A 21566-nucleotide genomic window follows, 5' to 3' on the forward strand; every position below is an offset into this window, starting at 1 on the left:
ATCAAAAAGATTTTTCGCGCCCTGATACAAAATACAAAATAAAAACTTCCTCACAAAATACATCCTTGAAGAACAAAAGAAAATTTTCCTTTAGCAGCTCCACATTTTAGCATGGCATGGAGTGAACTATACAGGTTTATCACCTTTTTTCCTACTCGTATTTGTGAAATAAGAAGGCATTTTCATAGTAGCTTTAACTCATTTCTTTTACTATAAACAATATAGACTTTTATTTTTTCCTAAGGAGACTGATTATATAGCTAGAATCATAGAATATCCTGAGTTGAAAGGGACCCATTAGGATCATGAAAGTCCAACTCCAGTTTGTTCGTGCTATCTCTTGTTCATTTTCAGTTGTTTATTTCATGATCTTTTGACCAGATCCAGACCTTTTAGTGTAATGTATGTGGGACTTCTGTGCCCTGACAGGATGGCATTCATTTAGATGTATTCTGCACAAGCTCTAGGTTCTGCCTGGATAGATTAGACAACAGGACCGGGTTCTTTCTTGGGCATTTTTCATCATGATACTTTTATTTCTCCCCAGGGTACCAGATGAACTGCAAGTATTATCTAGACCTCCTATTTGAAGAGACTTCATGTGAGACACTGCAATGGTAATGGTTAATGACTCAAACAATCAGCCTTTTGTAAAAACAACAGGGTCCTTTGCTGATCATGTGCAAGGTAACAACACAGGTGCAGAGGAGGTGCACACCCAACCTTTGTTTAGCTGCAAGCTGGGGTTTGAGCCAGATAAGGGAGAAGGCCAATAAGAAGCAGATGGGACAATGTTTTTTATCATGCCAACGTTCTCCCTAACTCACCCCCGGGGAAGCACCCTGACATTAACACATAGGCCTGAAGGTATTCATCCCTTCTGATGGGGTATAACTGGCTCAACTACACTAGTATGAGAGGCAGCTGTCATGTCTTAGAAGGTGTCATAAACCATGAACAACCCCCAGAGTGTCCCCAGACCCATGTCAAAGGCCTTCAACCAGAAAACTGTGCATGATCCACAGTGTTGCATCAGACAGTCTCCCTGAAACAACACCTCAACCTCGGCCACATTGATCAACATAACTGGTCTACTCTGGCCTCAAACTGGGAGGCCTGGAGACACACCATCTACAACGCTGCCGTTTCCTTTGAGAACGCATGCAGGATCACTCTCGAGGAGAAGAGTCAACAGAAAGAATCGTATCCTGTTGAATACACCACCTAAGGAGTCTTTCTGCTGTGCCTTTTGCAATTGGATATGTCTATCTCGTATTGGCCTCATAAGCCACCAGTGTGCCTGTAACAAACGTGGATAAATCTTCGTTCGCGAAGCCTAGCCATGATGATCAGACAGTGTAAAACTCCCCCCATCAGGGGAGGTACCTGGGCATTCCCACCCGAACCTGAGCGTATATTGGCCCGTTGACCTTTGTGTTTAGGGGGCTTCCCTCACCCCTGACAGATTAAGACTGCAAACATCACTTTGACCAACTGTGCTGGTTTAAAAATAAACCAGCGGGAGAAATGAACCCAACTCAAGAGAGATTACAAGTCAGACTTACAATTTACTAAAAAAAGATTACAATAAATGCAATGATACAAAGATGAGTGGTTTTCACCCTCAAAACCAGATGTGTAACCCAGTACCTCAGGACAAGAAGAGAACAGCGTTTGTTAGCCCCTGTACTGAGGACCACATGGCCTCCCTGGGTGTAAAGTAAAAGGAAAGGAAAACCTGTTGGTCCAGACGATGGTGGCAGTTCTGTTGAAGTAATGATAGCAGTCATATTGAGGGTAGCAGTGGCAGCCCAGTTCTGGTCCTCCTCTGGATCTGGCGAGTGGTACCAGAAGTCCCAAACCCTCAAGATCATATATGCTCAGGTTCAGGTGGGAATGTCCAGTACCTCCCTCAGGGCAGGGAGTTTCACAGTTGGTGATTTAACTCTGTGAGTAATGGGATATTTTTGGAGTCTTTGATGGTCTATGTCCTGTCAGCTGCCTGTTATGCCAGTCCAGTACAGCCCATTAGCAGAGATGATCCCTCAGGCTGAGTGTGAAGGTGCTAATGCCTCCCTGGAGGGGAGTCATCACAGCTGAGTCATTGATGTGAAGACAAAGAAACACTCCTCGTAGAGTTCTCTAACACCCAGCTTGTAACCTGAGGTGTCAGGTGTGTCCTGGACAGCTGCTGCAAATGATCCATTATTACAGTCCATCAGAAATGACACAGTGTTGAATACACAGTTTTGGTTATACCCACATAGTGATAAACTGGTACTGGCCCCTGTAAGTAGGATACCAACAGCAATGGAAGTTGCAACAATCTCGTTGCTGGATGCAGGGGTGGTGATATTTTTCTACTCTTATCCTTTCTTTCTCTTTCTTTCTTTTCCTTATTCATTTTCTTAAGTGTTATTTTTATGCTTTTATATTGCTAACTTCTACAGGTAATAACGAAAATAGCTACATACCTGTTTTCTATTGCAACCAAATTATTCTAAAAGAAACCCCATATATATGTATATATATATTTATATATGTGTGTGTGTGTATATGTATATATATGTGTGTGCCTATATATATATGTGTATATGTATATATGTGGGTACATGTATATATTTATATAAACACTGGTCATTCAGGTTTGTTTCACTCTAATCCACCCCAAGGGGTCTATTAGCAAGAACCTCAGTTAACCTCACCTTCAGGGGCAGGTTGTAACACTCCTTCACTCCTCTTTCTGTATGAAGTGCATTTTTTGGTATCTGAAAATGAAGTATGACCAAATCTGTTTTGGTCATACATTTTTGGTCATTCCATCATTTATATTCTCTAAATGAAATGTAAAATGCATACTTTTGCTTATTTCATTTGAATAATCAGATGAAAATTACTTAAAGTACCTGAATTGTATTGATTAGTTAACAGGTGGAAATAGCACAAGTTTGCAAAGTAAATTTTTCCTGCTTTCATTTGGAATTAGTCTTGATTGTTGGTTTAGATGATGGCTGGCCATGTATTTCATACTGCAGAACACAAATGTGGAATAATTATTTTAAAAAATCATGTGAATTTAAATGATAATCAGAAGTAGTGTTTGGATTTTTTCCTGGACGAAATAGTGATAATTATCAGGTTGAAACAAAATAGAATTACAGTATACACTAGCAGTACTTAGATTTTCAGTCATTGTAATTTGACTTTATGATTTGAAATGCGATTGGAATTATATTTGGGAAAAAAATAGGAAAACTGCAAAATATATTGGGTTTCTCTTTGTTTTTCAGTGTTAGGTAAGCAGTAACTCCATATAAAGGAAGAGTTAGGAATGTTCTCCACTAAATTCACTGTTCCCCCTTCCTCCTCTTTTCCTTGAAGTTTTATTGCTGAGTATGATGCCATATGGTATGGAATATCCCTGTGGTCAATTGCAGTCCACTGTCCCAGCTGTGTCTCCTCCCAACTTCTTGTACATCCCCAGCCTCTGCACTTTGGATGAATGTTGAGGAGAGAGGATGTCTTAATTATGTGCAAGGTCTGTTCAGCAAAAGCCAAAACACTTGTTTAATCAGTAGTTTTAGCCACAAACGCAAAGTACAGCACCATCCTGGCTGCTGTGAAGAAAGTCCATCCCAACCAGAATAATATATCCAAGAATATATCCAATAATATTCTTTTTCATGTGCCAGCTGAAAAGACATACTAGGATTTCTCTTCCAGTGCAATAATGGAAAGGGAAGCAAGGTACAACATCTGTAAGATGAATTTCTGAAATCACAGTAGTTCAGTTGTAAAGTATAACAAAGGAAATCTTGGAAGAAGTTTTACTGGAATCAGTTGTAACATGATGAAGCTATAGGGCTGTAGGTCTGTTTGGAGCTGAACAGGCACTGGGATCCCAAATGCTGCCAGGCTAGGGAAAGGGATAAGTCATTGTGAATTATATTAGCTAATATGGAACAGAAAAGACAATACTGTGCTTCATGGTAACTTTCTGCTCAAAAGACCATTCTGAGTATCCTAGTGCTTCAAGTAGTGTTAGTTCTTCCTTCCCACTGTTAATGTGGGCATTACTTCATGAAAGGCACCTTCAGAAAGCAAATCAGATCTTATGTAGACTAATCCTTCTTTCTGGAGGTTGCTTGTCCAATTTCCATTTGTTCTTTTAACAATATTAACAGTCTAGTATAGCTCTTTTCCTATATTAGGCTCCTAATTTAGGTGGACACACATGCCCGTAACTTCTAGATGTTTTTGTCAATGAGAATTGGATTTAGAACATTGAGAATAAGAAAACTCTCTTGACAAGCTGAATTCATGTATGAACAAGGAGTCAATTGTACTTCAGAGGTGTCTTTCTAAGGCACACAACCTCTTGGGATGACACAGTCTACATACTATTTCTTGCTGAAGGCTGTGCCTAGAGGCACAGTCAAATCCTGAGGGACAGAATATAATCTAAACTGCAACAATCATATTGCAGCCTGATTCCCAAGAACATTACACCAGTTTTACAGCTTTCAATGCATTAGATTGGGAAAAAAATATCAATCTTCTAGATAAAAATATTCTATTTGGTTAACAACAAAGATATGTTACTTTTTGCCACTACAATTATTGAGTGAGTGCTAATGGATGTATGACACTAATTTAACTTTTTTTTTTTTTTTTTTTTTTTTTAAAGCATGGAATGCTTTCCAAAATGCCTGCTCTTTCACACAAGAAAAAACTTCATTCTACTTCCAGTTGAGCTAAGCTGGCAAGCACAGGATGTCTAGGAATACACTAATACATTGGTCTGTCACAAACAATATAGGGTACCAGAATAATTGTGAATATGTATAAAGAAATAATATAGGCAGATAATATCCACTTTTTCAGGGATCTTAGAGAATAGTAGTATAGGATGAAATACTGCTTCCTACATGTCTTTTGGAGTTTGTACACAGACTAACACAGCTGTACATGTTTGTACAAATATGGGACCACCCTGAAGGTATACTATGGCAGTTTATTTCTAATAAAGAATAAGCTTTTCTCATAGGCAGCCATAAAAAGGTGAGTATTCTTACTTTTCACAGCTTAAATTGCACATGTATCTCTTGCTGTGGTCCTTTTTTTTTTTCAAATACAAAGCAGTTCCTTTGCTTTAGCAGAACAATATAAAGAGGGAGAAAGCACAGTGATATCCTTCACCAAAGAATAACCATGCTGTTCAGAAAACTACTAATAGCTGGAGGAGATGGAAGGCAATTTATTGCAAAAGTTGCAGTCTCTCGATTTCTTCCTATCACCTTGAAATTAGAAAACATCCGTTCTTTATAAATGTCCTCAAAAGTTATTACAATAGAATCTCAACTATAAGGAGTGAAATGGACAAATGATGAAAGCCCAACATCCTGAGTTGTTTAAAATCAGATTGATCATCAATCTGATTGATCAATCAATCAATCAATCAGATTAATCAGAATACTCAAAGTTAATACATGAAAATCACATTTTCTATGGTCTAAATGTTTTGTTTTCTCCTAAAGATGAAGAAGAGTCAAATTCCTTCAGTGTTAATGGTAAATGAAAACTAATTTCACCATAGGATGTGATAAAATGCTAGATGTAGCACTGGCTTTGAGGCAAGAGATTATTTTTTTTTTATTTTGCATTCTGGAAATAATTATTTCACACAATCATTTCATAAATTTTAGTATACTTGCTGCTTGTTCACTCAATTTTATATCATTCTCATTATTATGCTATTTTTCTGGTCATATTTAATTTTGGAGTGAAATTACTGGAGAGGTTTTAATTTACCTGCACTGAACCTTGAAGCTGGAATTACATTGAACTTTGCATTCTGACTTTATTAAGAAGTTGAACTTTATAAAAATTCTGTACATTAGATCCCTTCTTTGGGAGTGTTACTACCTGACAAAAATTAAGTAAACCAAAGAAACATGGAAGTATAAAGCCATATTTTTTACAGAGGGATGCTTTCTTTCAGAACTTCTGAACTCAAGTGAAGAGTACTTTTTTTGAATGCTTGTCTGAGTTTAAATATGTGTTAACTTTGACCTCTTGGTGGCCCTTTAGTCTCCTTCTTTGAAAGTCCTATTTTATTCCCCTGAATAGACATGAAGTGCTAAATTTACACTTCATTATTTGTAAAGACTATGCCAAATATTAAGAGGTCACTTGATCACCATTCTCACATGGAGACAAGATTAATGAATGAAGAGAATTTAAAAAAAAATCTCCAGTGGGGGAAATTGGAGCTGGATGCACTGTGTGGGTTTTAAAAGTAAATGTTTTAAAAAGTGAACTACTGGAAGACTTTCATACAGGTTACAGAGTATTCTAGATCACTAGTTTTTTTTTTAAACAAAGGTGTATATTTGGGGAAGGGAGAGGGTGTGTGACTGTTTGTGTCTTATTTCATTTTTCAAAAAGACACATTCTAGCTCAGCAACAGCCTTATGAGATTGAGCCAACAATTGCCTCTGGAAATTCATTTTCTGCATTAGGCACAAGGCTAGTCTAGTGGCCAGGAGAAGTTGAAATTCTTTGACAAAGCAATTATTTACATCCAAAAATTGCCACTAACTTTCTACTTGGCCACAGTTTTGTAAATTATAGAAATGTCCAACAACTTTCCAGAAAGCTAGAAGATGTAAATTTTATAAACAATTATCTAGATCAGATACCTTTAACTCACAACAAAGGATCATCTTTGCCTGAAAGTGCATGATGTGGAAGAATGCATACACTAATATTCCTATCTTGATTATATAATATCTCCCATTATTCATTAAATACTGAAAATCCCTATAATTTCTTTTGTAAAGCCCAGTGCAACTCTACTTTACACTATTTAAAGGGTAAGTATATGCACTCATGTTGAGAAAAAGTGTTTTCAAGCTCAAAATATAACATTCAGTAAATGTAATGGGGAGGAAGTATCTAAATAAAATTAAAGGTTAAATAAACGGGGTCATAAAGAACTCTTTAAATGCAGAAAATGTGGAGATACAATCTTAATAAACACTACAGAGTCTGTATTGCTTCTTTTTTTTCCCAGCAATTACATTTCTATGACAGTTACATGTATGTTCCAGAGGTTGAAACTGAGGCTTGAAAATTCCATTGATGAAACTATTGCGTTTAACTTATGTATTGTTCTGTGTTTAATGGAAACACACTTCCATACTAAAGGAATCACATGTATATAGAAAAAATAAAAACATTACCTATGTGCTTTTTTCATCCTTTGAAAAGGAATAGTTTCAAAACAGAATATGTCAGTGATCAAATGAAAGCCACCAATGCAATATCAAGTTTTAATTTGTACATCATGTAATGTAGTCTAATTGTACATATACAAAACATGGTTTAGTTATGAAAATGCAATGCATAATTAGATGTATTTAAATCTGGATGTGAGTAAATTAATTATTTTTAATCTAATCATACAGAGAAAATTCTTCCAAATGCTTTCTGTTACTTTTGAAGGTGGATACTGTCCAGTTCTGCAATTTGTAAGTCATGAAAGACTTGTTCTCATCCAATTTACTCTAATAACATTCAAAGATTGATTTACTAGGATTCACAGTTATTCCTAATAGGAACAAAACCACCTGATCTGATGGCATTTGACCTCAAAAAAAGTCCTATGGAATTGATATAAATATGTATTATTGAAATACATTTAGGGTTCACTTACATTTCTATTTACAGAGTTATGTGCAAGTAAATACATGTCCATATGAATTTAATTATGACATTTGTATTATAATATCCTTCCCTCTATACCTAAACTGAGCAAATGATATCTAGGTTACAACGAAAGCATTAGGAACAAAAATTGAAAGGAACAGTCTTTCTGAAGCCTTTCCAACTAAGTTTTATTCTTCTGTGACAGTCAGTGTAAGAAAATAGCCTTTGTTGGCTTGCCCTGCTTTTACAGAACCTAATATTTTAATGACTGATTGATGAAAATATTAAAAGGTTCTGTGTTTGTCAAAAATTAATTAGAAACAGCAGAAATATAACCAAAATACACAAAAACCCTGAATTACTTATACAACGGATGCTGCACTCAAAAGTAAAAATTATAAAGTCTTTTATAATTGAAAACCTTCATTTGAAAGAAGAATTAGGATTTTGTTTGACTAAGCTCCTAATAATGAACTAAAATGAGAATAACTAAAATCTCTTACGTTTATGGTGTTTGCCTATATTTTATGCCTAAGAAAAACCCTTCTGGCAGTACTTTCCTAGGACCCCGTTTTCTTCTTTTCCTTTTTTTTTTTCCATTTGAGTTAATTTTCTTGAGCCTCTCTGTCATGGAACTGATTTCAAATCAAGATGTTCTCTTTTTATTATTTGTCTCTGGTTTTTCTTATATCATTGTACTTTTCACATGTTTTTCATCACACTTCAAGATGGTGTATCCTTCAAATTTCAACTAAATTTGTAAGAAATTAATATCAAGCACAATAAACACTCACAGAATCACTGAATATGATGAGTTGGAAGGGACCCATAAGGGCCATCAAGTCCAACTCTCAAAGTTGCACAGGATTGTCCGCAAGAGTCACACCATGTGCCTGAAAGTATCATCCAAATGCTTCTTGAACTCTCTCAGGCTTAGTACTGTGACCACTTCCCTGGGGAGCCTGGTCCAGTACCCAACCACTCTCTGGATGAAGAACTTTTTTCTAATATCCAACCTAAACCTGCCCTGACACAACTTCAGGCCATTCCCTTGGGTCCTGTCACTGGTCACCACAGAGAAGAGATCAGTGCCTGCCCCTCCTCTTTTCCTTACAAGGAAGTTGTAGACTGCAATGAGGTCTCCCCTCAGTTTCCTCTTCTCCAGGTTGAACAGATCAAGTGATCTCAGCCACTCTTCATACAGCTTCCTCTCAAGGCTCTTCACCATCTTCGTTGCCCTCCTTTGGACACTTTCTAATAGCTTAATATCTTTCTTATATTGTGGTGCCCAAAACTGCACACAATATTCAAAGTGAGGCCGCACCAGTGCAGAGCAGAGCGGGGCAATCCCCTCTCTCAAACGGCTGGTGATTCTTTGCCTGATGCCCCCCAGGACACGGTTGGCCCTCCTGGCTGCCAGGGCACTGTTGACTCACATTCTACTTGCCATCAATCAGGACCCTCAGGTCCCTTTCCATTGCACTGCTTTCCAGCAGCTCATTCCCCAGTCTGAACATACATTCAGGGTTGCCCCATCCCAGGTGCAGAATCCGGAATGTCGTCTTGTTGAACGTCATATGATTGGTGATTGCCCAGTCTTCTAATTTGTTGAGGTCTCTCTGCAGGTCCACCCTTTCTTTTTATGGGAGTCAACAGCTCCTCCCAGTTTTGCATCATCTGCAAACTCATTAGTATTCCTTCCAGTCCTGCATCCAAATTATTTATAAAGATGTCAAAGTGCACAAGGCCTAAGATTGAACCCTCTGGAACCTCACTAGTGATAGGTCACCAATCTGATGTTACTCCATTCACTACTACCCTCTGTGCTCAATCCTTGAGCCAATTGCTCACCCACTGAGTGATGTGTTTATCCAGCTGTGTGCTGGACACTTTGTCCAGACTGTATTGAAAACTCTACTGAAATCAAAAAAGATTACATCAACTGGCTTCCACTGATCAACTGGGTGGGTCACAAAAGGAAATCAGGTTTGATAAGCAGGACTTTCCTCTCATGAAGCTGTGCTGGCTGTGACCAATGACTCCATTGTCTTTCAGATGTTTTTCAATACCTCCAGAATAATCTTCTCCATAACTTTACCAGGCACTGAAGTCAGACTGGCAGGCTTGTAGTTTCCGGGGTCCTGCTTCTTGCTCTTCCTGAAAATCAGGACAACATTCACCAGTTTCCAGTCAGCTGGGATCTTTCCGGACTCCCAAGACCGCTCAAAAATCATCAAAAGAGGTTTTGCAATGAGTCCCATCAGGCCCCATAAATTTGTAGGGATCCAGCTGGAACAGCAGATCCCGCACACTTTTAAGGTGGACTGGGAGTTGATCATTCTGGCAGCCATGGTCCTCCAGCTCAGGGCACTGAGATCCCCTTGGTCCATCATGTGCTTTGATTCAAGTCTCCTTCATGCTGTACCTGCACTTTGGAAGAAGATTTCTTTTCCATTATTTCAACTATCTTCATTCTCCTCTCTGAAAATATATTTTTTCTTTTTTTTTTTTTGACCAGATTTCTTTTGCACAGATTTCCTATGTGATCTAAGTTAGTTCTGTTATATTTATTCTTAATGCACCCCTGAGCAAAAAATGTCATCAAGTTATCCTTGTTTCAGTGACTACACTCCCTTTCTCAGTGTTAAGTTTACTAATGGCTGCTTATTTATGCAGTTTGGATTTTGCATATTTAATACAGAGGAGAAATTTTACATATATTAGTCATCTCAATGCATGCAAATTACACAGCAGTGCTACTCACATACACATATAAGTCTATTCAGAAGTAGGATCATATAGGATCTGTCCATACAGAGAGCTTTGTTCCATGGGAAACTGCATAAATTCACAGCACACAAAGTATTCAGCAGTAACTGTGAAGGAGCAAGATTCAGGATGGGAGCAGTTCCAGGCGTGGAGAAAGACATACAGCAATTGACAGGACTTTATTATATTGACTTTACCGCTATTATGTGGTTTCAGATACGTGTATCGCATTGTACCCACACTACACAGTGCACAGCCTGGGCATGCCCGGGCTTGCACGAGCCTTGCCTGCTCCCTGCTTCCCCACTCCCCTCTCTGATAGGCTGGAGAAGCTGCAGAGAGGAGACAGTTACCATTCGCCCTTTCCTTCCCCGATTCCTCCCACGTTCGTCCCCCTTTGCCTGTGTCCCTACCCCGATTTGTTCCCCTGTTTGTCTGTCTCATGCTCCACCCCATGTTCCAGCCCTTTCCCCTCCTGAACTCATAAAAACCCTGTGCACACCTCAATAAAGTATTTCTATCTGTACCTCTACCTTGACTCCGGACCTGTCCGTGCTGTGTCACGGCCCCACACCCCCCTCAGACCATGGCAAGTAACTTTCATAATAAAACTTTTAATAATGCAAATTAAATCATTTTCTCCCATAAAGTCACCCATAGTTCATGGTGGATATATCCAAAAAAGGAGCAAGCATGGAGTTCCCAGTTTCCTGCAAGTTCATATCCTTATTTATGTCACACAAATTTCCTTTTGTGGACAAGCCTTTAGAAAATTTTTTTGGGTATCAGATCATAGAATCATAGAATCAACTGGATTGGAAAAGATCTCCGAGATCATCAAGTGCAACTCTTGATTCAACACCACTGTGGTTACTAGACCATGGCACTAAGTGCCACATCCAGTCTCATCTTAAAAACATCCAGGGATGGAGAATCCACCATTTCCCTGGGTAGCCCATTCCAATGCCTGATTACTCTCTCTCTAAAAAATTTCTTCCTAATATCCAACCTAAACCTCCCCTGGCAGAGCTTAAGACCTCTTGTCCTACTGCTGGTTGCCTGGGAGAAGAAACCAACTCCCACCTGGCTACAACCTCCTTTCAGGTAGTTGTAGAGTGATAAGGTCTCCCCTGAGCCTCCTCTTCCCCAGGCTAAACAATCATAGCTCCCTCAGTCTCTCCTCATAGGACTTGTGCTCCAGTCCCTTCACCAGCCTATGTTGGTTTGTTGGTCACTGTGTGCCTGAGACAGCAATTGCAAAGGTTTCCTCCTGGATTACAGGGGGGTTATTCAGCTTCCTGTCTCTGTCTACCAGTTCTGGAAGCCAGTTGTCCTGAGAACAACCTGTCTTACTGTTGAAAACTGAGGTAAAGAAGGTGTTAAGTACCTCAGCCTTTTCCTCATCTTTGGTGACTATGTTCCCCCCCATGTCCAACAAAGAATGGAGGTTTTCCTTGCCCCTCCTTTTGCTACTGATGTATTTGTAGAAGCAAGTTCACCATAAAGCAAGATCTTAGGGTGGCGGTGGTCCTTTATCCTTGAGATGTGCCCTGCCCAACGCAGCTGTGCTCTCAGCAACATGGCCTCAATACTTGTGATTGCTGCTTGCTCTAGAACAGATGTATTGGTCACATAATCTGACCAGTGGATGTTTAGGATTGTACGAAGGCAGCGTTGATGGAAGCGTTCTAGGAGATGCAGGTGGTGACGGTAGATGACCCATGATTCAGATCTGTATAAGAGAGTAGACAGCACTATGGCTCTGTAAACACTGATCTTTTTACTTTTCTTCAGGTGTTTATTTTGCCAAACTCTTTTATGAAGCTTTCCGAAAGCACTATATGCCTTTGCTAACCTGTTGTCTATCTCTCCGTCAATCTTACCATCCAAGGAGATGAGGCTACCTAGGTAATCAAACTGCTGGACTGATTTGAGCTCTGATTGGCCAGTGGTGATGTGGGGATGATGGAAGACTTCCTAAGGTGCAGGTTGATAGAGAACTTCTGTCTTCTTTAAGCTGACTTCCAGTCCAAAGAGCTCAGCAGCGTCTGCAGAGCAGGATGTTAAACGCTGCAGAGCTGCTTCTGTGTGGGCGACAAGGGTGGCGTCATCAGCATAAAGCAGCTCCCAGACAAGATGGTTTAAGGTCTTAGTGTGGGCCTTCAGTCGCCTTAGGTTGAAAAGGCTTCCATCAGTATGGTATCAAATGTAGATACCATCCTGATCATCGAGGTCTGCCGTGGCCCTTTGGAGCATCATACTGAAAAAGACTGTGAAAAGGGTTGGTGCAAGAACGCAGCCTTGTTTCACACCATTGGTTATTAGAAAGGGCTCAGAAAGTGCATTGCCATATCTGACTTGGCTGCGCTGATCCTCATGGAGTGAGATGATCATTTTAAGGAACTTGGGGGGACATTCTAACCATTCCAAAATCTGCCACAGACCTTTTCTGCTCACAGTATCGAAAGCCTTGGTGAGGTCAACAAAGGTTCTAGACCTTTGTTCTGTTCCCTACACTTCTTTTGCAGTTGTCTGAGAACAAATACCATGTCTGTGGTACTCCTGTTGGCTCTGAAACCACACTGACTTTCAGGTAGAATTCCTTCTGATATAGCAGGTATTAGTCTGTTCAAGAGTATTCTTGCCAGGATGGAGAGCAGAGTAATACCATGGTAATTTGAACAGTCTGATTTAATACGTTTCTTCTTATACAAAGTGATGATGACTGCATCACGAAGGTCTGAAGGTAGTTCGCCTAGTTCCCAACAATGCACCACAAACTTGTGAAATTTAGCATGGAGTGCAAGGCCCTCATGTTTCCAGACTTCGGGTGGAATTCCATCAACCCCAGCTGCCTTGCTGATTTTCACCTGCTGTATGGCCTTGAGGGTTTCTCCTAAAATGGGGGCAGTATCCAATTCGTGCTTCACCAGTTGTCGTGTGATGGACTGAATTCCTGAGTCTTGGACTACACGGTTGGTACTGAAAAGAGCCTGAAAGTGTTCAGACCATCAATTCAGAATGGAGGTTTTATCTGTTAGAAGCATTTGACCATCAGCACTGAGTAGAGGGCTTTGGACTTGGTATGTATGCTGTTTTCGGGGCCTCATAGAATCCTTTGTGATCACCCTGGCTGCCACAAGAGAGGAACCCCAAAGAGAAGATACAAGGACTGCCTGAAACAACATCTCAGCCTTGGCCACACTGATCAACATAACTGGTCTACTCTGGCCTCCAGTCGGGAGGTCTGGAGACACACCATCTATAACGCTGCGGATGCTTTTGAGAAAACACGCAGGATCACTCTTGAGGAGAAAAGACAACGCAGAAAGAATCGTGCCCTGCAGAATATACCTCCTGAAGAGTCTTTCTGCTGTGCCTTTTGCAACCAGACGTGTCTATCTCGTATTGGCCTTTTTAGCCACCAATGCCCTTGCAACAAACATGGGTAGAGCCCTTCCCAAATCTTCGTTCGCGAAGCCCAGCCATGATTTGTAGAAGCACTTCTTGTTATCCCTAACAGAAGTGGCTAGATTGAGTTCAAATTGTACCTTTGTCTCTCTAATTTTCTTTCTACATGACCTAACTATATGTCATGGTTTGAGATAGTCCCCAAATCCAATTCCCTAGTTCCATCCCCCCTCCCACATCTCAACCTAATGTGAGATGGGCTTTTCCAGACAAAACACACCAGACTCAAAGTGGGGGAAAGGGAATATATTACAATGACTGTACAAATAAATACCATATCACATTATACACATGATCACAAACTATCTCTACCATGACATATAGTATTTACAGTGGACCAGATCTCTTCTCTCCTCCAAATAAAAGTCCAGGAGGGAAAGAAGGACAGATCCCTTCCAGTTCTTAAGCAGCAGGATCTTCTAATGCAGCAGGTTCTGTCTCTCTTCTCCACATGCAGCAACTGATAGCTGGCTTTCTGCCAGCACTCAACGAGGGAGGTATCAAACTCCCCCGGCCCCATCGCCTCAACCGAGGGGTCTTCCGTGGGCTTCGTAACCCCAGACAAGGTCGTATCACCACGTCATATCACGAAGACACAGGGGGGTCTTCGTGACTGTCTGGTATCTTCAGAAGACTCAGCTCCTTCTTGCAGGGCCTTTGTGCCACTGCCTCTCAGGCTGCCACCGTGGCAGCAGTGCGAGGGGGGGGGGGGGAGCCAAGGTCAACTCCCCCTGCATTCCATCTGGCCGTCCCGGTCCAGCTCCAGGACGTCTCTGAGCTTCTCAGCTCCTCTCTCTCTCGTGCTGCATACTCCAAGGCTCCTCTAAAATAGGAGTCCATGTCCCTCTTCTCCAAGAGGGTCTCCAAGGGAGTTTTGGGGGATCTGGTACAGTCTCTTACCCCAAACTCTGTCTCTCTGCTGCTCTCTTCTTCTCCTCCCTTTCCAGGAGTCTTCTCTCCGGTGCTGCATGTTGTTTCTGCTGCTTCTTCAGTTCAGGTTCTTATCTGTCTGGCTCTCTGCCACCGTTTCTCTGGTCAGCGTCGGCTGCTGCTCTGCGCCCATCTCCCGGCATAACTACAGGCACCTAGCCCAGCTTTATGCTGTTCCAGGTCCCTGCAGCCCCCAGCCAGGGGCTGGGAGGGGACCAGAGGCCCCAAGGGGCTTAGAGCCCCTACCTCGTGGCCCTACAACATGGCCACCACTTCTACAACCAAAACTACAACTCTTCTCTTCCGGTCTGGTTGTGAGATGTTGACATTTCTGCAGGAGCGCCCATTGGGCAGAATTTCAAAACTTCCAAGGGTTTCCACCCCTTGGGGTCTACCACTTTTCAGCCTCTGGGGGAAAACAAGGTCCAAACCACGACACTATATTCCTAAAAATTCCATGATTAGCCTGCCCTTTTTTCCATAGTCGGTAAGCTCTCTTTTTTCCCCTGATTTTCTTTAAAATCTCCCTGTTCAGCCAGGCTGGCCATCTTCCCCACCAGCTCACATTTTGGTACACTGGGACATCCTGCTCCTGTGCGTTCAAGACTTGCTTCCTGGAGCATGTCCATCCCTCCTGGACCCCTTTGATGGCACCACATAAATTTGTGTATTGAAGTGCAAGATATTTTATCAAAGACATGCCTGAGTATGTTTTGTATTTTCAAATCCATTTTCAAATCCATGTTTGGCTTTTACTTTTCATACCAAAAAATAAGATGATTGATCTTTAGGGCTATTTTTTAAGGTAATCTTTGCTCAACTTATGAGGTACACTTCATAAACTTCACATAAACATTATGTAAGGATGCTTAATGAAGAAGGAGGGAATATAAGAAAGAATAATATGCACTTTAATAAATCATGCATCCTTGTGCTGTTTAAATGTTTCTTCAAGGTTGATTGAAACTTTAACCTCAGTCTCAATACAGAAGAAAAGCTTCAAATTTGCCAGACCTTGAATTTTTACAACAGTACGTTGAATTATGCAGTGATCAGTCAATTATTCATCTCTCCCAGATCGAGATGGCTGTGCTTTGAAAAGCATGCAAAAATGGGGCTACAGAATGCGATGCTGTGTCAACACATTTCACTCAGGATTGCTTACAAGACAAATTTTTGTTTCAACATTGATTCTAGTTTTCTTGATGTTTGCTTCTAATAAGGTACCTGTTACAAATCAATTTCGGTTTGCATGCTTTAGTTTCTGATGCAGGATGATACACTGCTGAAATGACATTACTCTGTTTTCCATAGATTTCTACAACTATTTCAGAATAGACAACTATGTACTGAGGGAATCTAAGCACAGACTCCTTTCGAACAGAGATGTTTACTGCTGGTAGAAAGAGCAACTTAACAAGAACTGACAAAATTGGTGGACTTCTACAACCGAGTTACAGTGTTGGTGGGCAAGAGACAAGCAACTGACACCATCTACCTGGACTTCTGTTTTAAACTGTGTTGATTGAAGGGACAAATCTCTTCCATCACTAATTGTTGGCCAGTTAAGTTGGCTGGTTGGTTACCATGCACCCTCCGTAACTTCTTGGAAAAAGGGGAAAGACAAAATATGCAATATGCAAGATAGCGTTGAAATAAATAAACCAATCGACCAAATAAGTAAAAATCTGTATTTTTATTTTGAGTAACAAAAGGAATCATTAACTAAAACTTTTTAAAAAATTAAAACTTAATTAAATTAAATTGCTTAAATACAGGACTCTAGTGTGAGGTAAAATACCCTTGGTATTTTCTTTCATACCAGGTATTTTCTTTTCCTCCAGCTGCCACTGCAGAAGTGCACAGGTCGCCTGCGTCTTCCATGTTGTATATGCCAACCCTGCGCTGAGATCTCAGAAACCTTTGGACATCCAGAATGACATTAGGCACCTCTGTTTAGCAAGTGTTTTTACAAAATCTATGGACTCCACTGTACATAAAAGACCCAGCCATGAGGAAAAGTATTCCTTTAGAATATAAAAGGCATAGCCATTTCATTACCATGACCATAGTCTAATTATTAGATTTCCAAAGAGAGGCATGAACACTTGGTTTGCTTTTGCATTTGCTTTAGGCTTAGTAACAAAAAAAAACCCACCAAAAAACCCAAACAACAACAACAACAAATTCATCTGTATTATAACAAGTAACAATTTTTCTTACCTGAGAAATTAGTAGTTAAAGTTGTGTTGTCTATAACGAAGAGATCAGTAGAAATGGTTTTATTTCCTGAATCTCCTAATGATATCCTCTGAAATTTTGACCTTCTCTAGCAGTAAGAAGAAAATATCTTACTATTCCTCATGCATAAGAATGATTAAATACCTTGATATGAATTTGCATAGCCTTGAATTGAAGGACCACATATTATGCTTAGTATCACATCCAAGATCATCAAGGTGCTGCTGGCATTACTAGCTGGGTGTTTCCCCATGGGGTTCATCAGGGCCAGGAGCAAGGCAGGCAGGGGGCTCCAGTGCAGCCCCAGCCCCAGGCATCAAGCACCTCCACAGGGATGGGAATGGGTGGAGGCTGATCTAGGATGTGGGTCCTGGGCAGGGCCACCTCAGAGGGGCCCATGGCAGGGAGGGCAGGGCTGTGGGGAGCTGGACACCAGCCCTACTGTGGCATCGTTGGGGCTGACAGCCCTGGGGGCTGAAATAAGGTCCTGGGCCACTGGCAGCAGGTGGAAAGCACTGGAGGGGCTGGGCAGGGACAGCCAAAGCTGGTAGTGTCCTCACAGCTCTGATGAGCATTCTGATGGCTGCTGGAATCAGTATATAATTTTCCTACCTCCTGAGGTAGCGAGGGTATTGCCTAGTTTTAGTACAATGATTTAATTTGAAACTTCCTAATTCTGTTGTACCTGTGTGAATTCTTTCTTGGCAGGTGATGTACACAGAAAACAGTCTCTTCATGACTATTTTCTTGTTTACTTGTACTTTTACAGGTTATTAACATTACTATTGTTATCATTTCATTATTGTTATTGCTGACAGCCTAATTACTTTCACAGGCCCTACCAGTCCTAGTGGGCCAGGGACTGTCCACTGAAAGTGCTTTTACTGCCTCACTGTGCTTGCAGTAAAAACGGAGGCCACAGCATGGATACAGATGGAGAAATACTGGGAAACATAAGCCAACATTCAGTGTCTGAGACTTCCACTGGACTGCAAGGTTTTGGCCAGTATTACAGAAAAGAAAATGTCCAGAAGCAATTTGTGACAGAACCATAAACAGACTTTGCAGTTATTTATAGCAAACTCCTTCCAAGTGTAAGAGATGGATAGGAGAAAACACAGAAGCATTTGCACAAGAATTTTCAAAAGGGATAAATAGACGATGGGTTCCTCAGAGGAAGGGGCAGACATTCTACTTTGACTATACTGACATAACTTTACACCTGGTTTTGACAGAAGGCATGAAATTTGTCTAATTGAATTTGGGCATCAACTTTTACAGTCAGAATAGATGCTCTCTACCTGTGAGATGATCACTGCACATCTTCTTAACACAGAAAAATTGGTATATTTAGGTTATCTCACTTGCTAACGTTAACCACATGCAGATGAGATGAATTATGCCCTGGAAGAGTCTGTTTTTTCCCCACTGACTAGTTTAGTTGTTGATGTCATGTGTTGCAGATATCAAAAATTTGACCAGATGAATCTTATACAAAAATGCCTGGAGTGAAAGAAAGACATTTTAATTATATTTAGTACTTGCATGTGTGCTTCTAGGTGATTACTCAGGATCATAGAAATAAAAAGGAGATAAGGCCACTCTCAGAGCCCTAAAGAAAGTTTTAACTGGAATGAGGGTTCCTCAAGGGCATAACTACAGTATTAATTGGGCATTTCTGCAAGTCTGAGAGGACTTTACGATATCTGTTGGTATCTGCACTTTGCTGAGCAGTATAAATTTGGGGCAAAAGCCTCCTAACTATTCTTTGAATATTCTGAGCTAGATCTTTTGAACAATTCACTCAGAAAGAAAAAAAAACAAATGAATGAACAAACAAACAAACAAACACAAACAACCCACAAAACACCAGACTTCAACAACTCGATGAAGAACCAGGACGAATTTAAGCTTTGATCTTCCAAAAACAAATTGCATGAAAGAGGAGAAAACTAAAAGCATGAAAGGAGGAAATGTGACTATTTCTACTGAAGTCAGTAGTAGGAATTATGCATACAAGTTAAAAAAAGAGCATAAATGTCAATCACCAGGTTAGGTACATCTTCATCGATCTGTGTACATCCCTTGAGGTTCTGCCCTTAAAAATTCATAGGTCTAGGGCCCTGGATCATAAACTTTATCTAGTAATCATAAGTTTTTTAATCATGTTGATATAGTTTGCAACATTGGAACATCAGCTATATGACATTTAACAATAATTAAAAATATAAATATTGTTTATTCCTTTAAATTCTTTTAGGGAGCGGTACTTCATATTTCTTTGAAAAAATTGTAAACTGACATGATTTTGGAGCAAATGTTCTTCACTGCTCAGAAGAGCTATGCTCATCCTTCTTCAGAGCATATCTACCACTATCAAAGAAAGCTTCAACTTCAAAAATCATGTCTGTATCAAAGTCCTATTAAGGCATGAAGCACTAGACTTCTTGCTCCTATGGCTTCAGTTTATGCCACCGCTTAGCCCATCTAGCAGGATTTGGTTTATGGTTGGGTCATGCAAAGTATACCACTCCAGTACTTTGTTAAACAGGTCCTTGTGCTGTCTAATGGACTAAGAGAATGATCATTATTGTTAGGTGCACAAGAGAGTGAGCTGCATGATACACGCTGTTAGTCTGATACCCTCTCTGATGACAGTTTATGGTTCACCAGCTTGGTTAAACAGCACATCAGCAGCAGTGATGGGTGATCAATCTCATTCCCTACAGAATTGCTCCCAAAAGTGTCATTATTGAGAAATAAATCCAGGAAGTGCCATCAGAAGGAATCATCAGATCTTTTGTTGGAGTGCAGAGTCATAAGGATAAGAGAGGGGTTTTAAAATTGTTTTTAATTGTTCTATTTATGTATGCCAATTATGGAAAAGTAATATTATATAACTTCATATTGTAACCAATTAGCAGTACTACTGTAAAGCATGATACAAGCACTTTATATAAAGTTACTATACATTTCCAAATGCTTTCAAGAACAACTTCATTTTTTTTTCATCCTCAGAAAGTGAATGATGGACTTCAGTTTCTGCTTACAGGCACGGGATCTGCTTCTGCAATAGTTTACTGCGCTGAAAAGGGCATTACCCTACACCACTGACGTGACTTGGTCTAGCTAAAAAAAAACAATTTAAACTAGGGTGACAAAACCTGAGCCAGAATAATGGCAGATGTAAATACAGACTGGGAGAGGAGCTGCTGGACAACAGCCCTGCAGCATGTGATCTAGGGGTGCTGGTTGGTGGTAAGCTCAATAGGAGCCAGCAGTGTGCCCTGGCAGCCAACAGGGCAAAGTGCATCCTGGGGTGCAGCAAACACAGCATAACCAGTCAGTCAAAAGAGGTGATTATCCTGGGGTTTTCTGTATTCAGTGTTCGTGCGGTCTCACCTGGTGTATTGTGTGTTGTTCTTAGCCTCACAATTAAAAAAGGATGTGAAAGTCCTTGAATGCATCCAGAGGAAGGCAACAAAAGTGGTGGAAGGGCTGGAAGGTGTGTCCTGTGAGGAGTGGCTGGAGACTTTGGGCTTATCTAGTTCAGAGAAAAGGAAGCTGAGGGGCAATCACATTGCTCTGTACAGCTTCTTGAGGAGGGGAAGTGGAGAGGAAGGTGCTGAGTTTTTCCTCCTGGGAACCAGCGATAGGACACATGGAAATGTTTCAAAGCTATGCCAGGGGAGGATCAGATTAGATATGAGAAAACATTTCTTTACAGAGAAAGTAGTAAAAAATCAATAGACTTCCTAGAGATGTGGTTTATGCCCCAACCTGTCAGACATTTGGATAATGCCCTGAAAAATATGCTTTAATTTTTTATCATCTGTGAAGTAGTCAGGTAGTTGGACTAGATGATTGTTGTAGATTCCTTCCAACTGAAGTATTCTGTTTCATTCCTTTCCTTTCTGTTTTGCTCTATTCTATTCTATTTTAAATTTCAGTTCAAATGACCGAAATGTGAGATTTTCTTCCCATATCATGTACCCAAAATGTATAATTTGATAAATATTTCTTCATCTGCACATTGGTTAAACTAGAATATTAGAAGAGGTGGAAAAGATTAGTTCTCTCAACTCCTTTCAAGTGGAAGAAGAAAACCTAAACCCAAACCAAACAGGTTATGACAGATAACATTTATTATCCAGCTATTTGTTCTGCCCAAACACTTTATCCTGGCAGTCTCAGAACCATTACTATCTATCATTAAAGCTAAGAAATTTTAGTGGTATTTAAATACAGAATTTTTCAATATTAAATCCTGCCTACCTATTCTGATTATATTCAGAAAGATGTTTAAATCACTGTCTCCTTGAAATTAGGGGAAATTGTCCTATGAAGTTTTTTTGTTGCTCTGGTTTTAGTTTTGGTGACTTTTTTTCTTTTTTAATTCTATTTTTATTTTTTCAAATACAGCTACACTTTAAACATCCAGGCAG

Source organism: Pseudopipra pipra, chromosome 2 (assembly GCF_036250125.1).
Source record: "Pseudopipra pipra isolate bDixPip1 chromosome 2, bDixPip1.hap1, whole genome shotgun sequence".
Classification (NCBI taxonomy): Eukaryota; Metazoa; Chordata; class Aves; order Passeriformes; family Pipridae; genus Pseudopipra; species Pseudopipra pipra.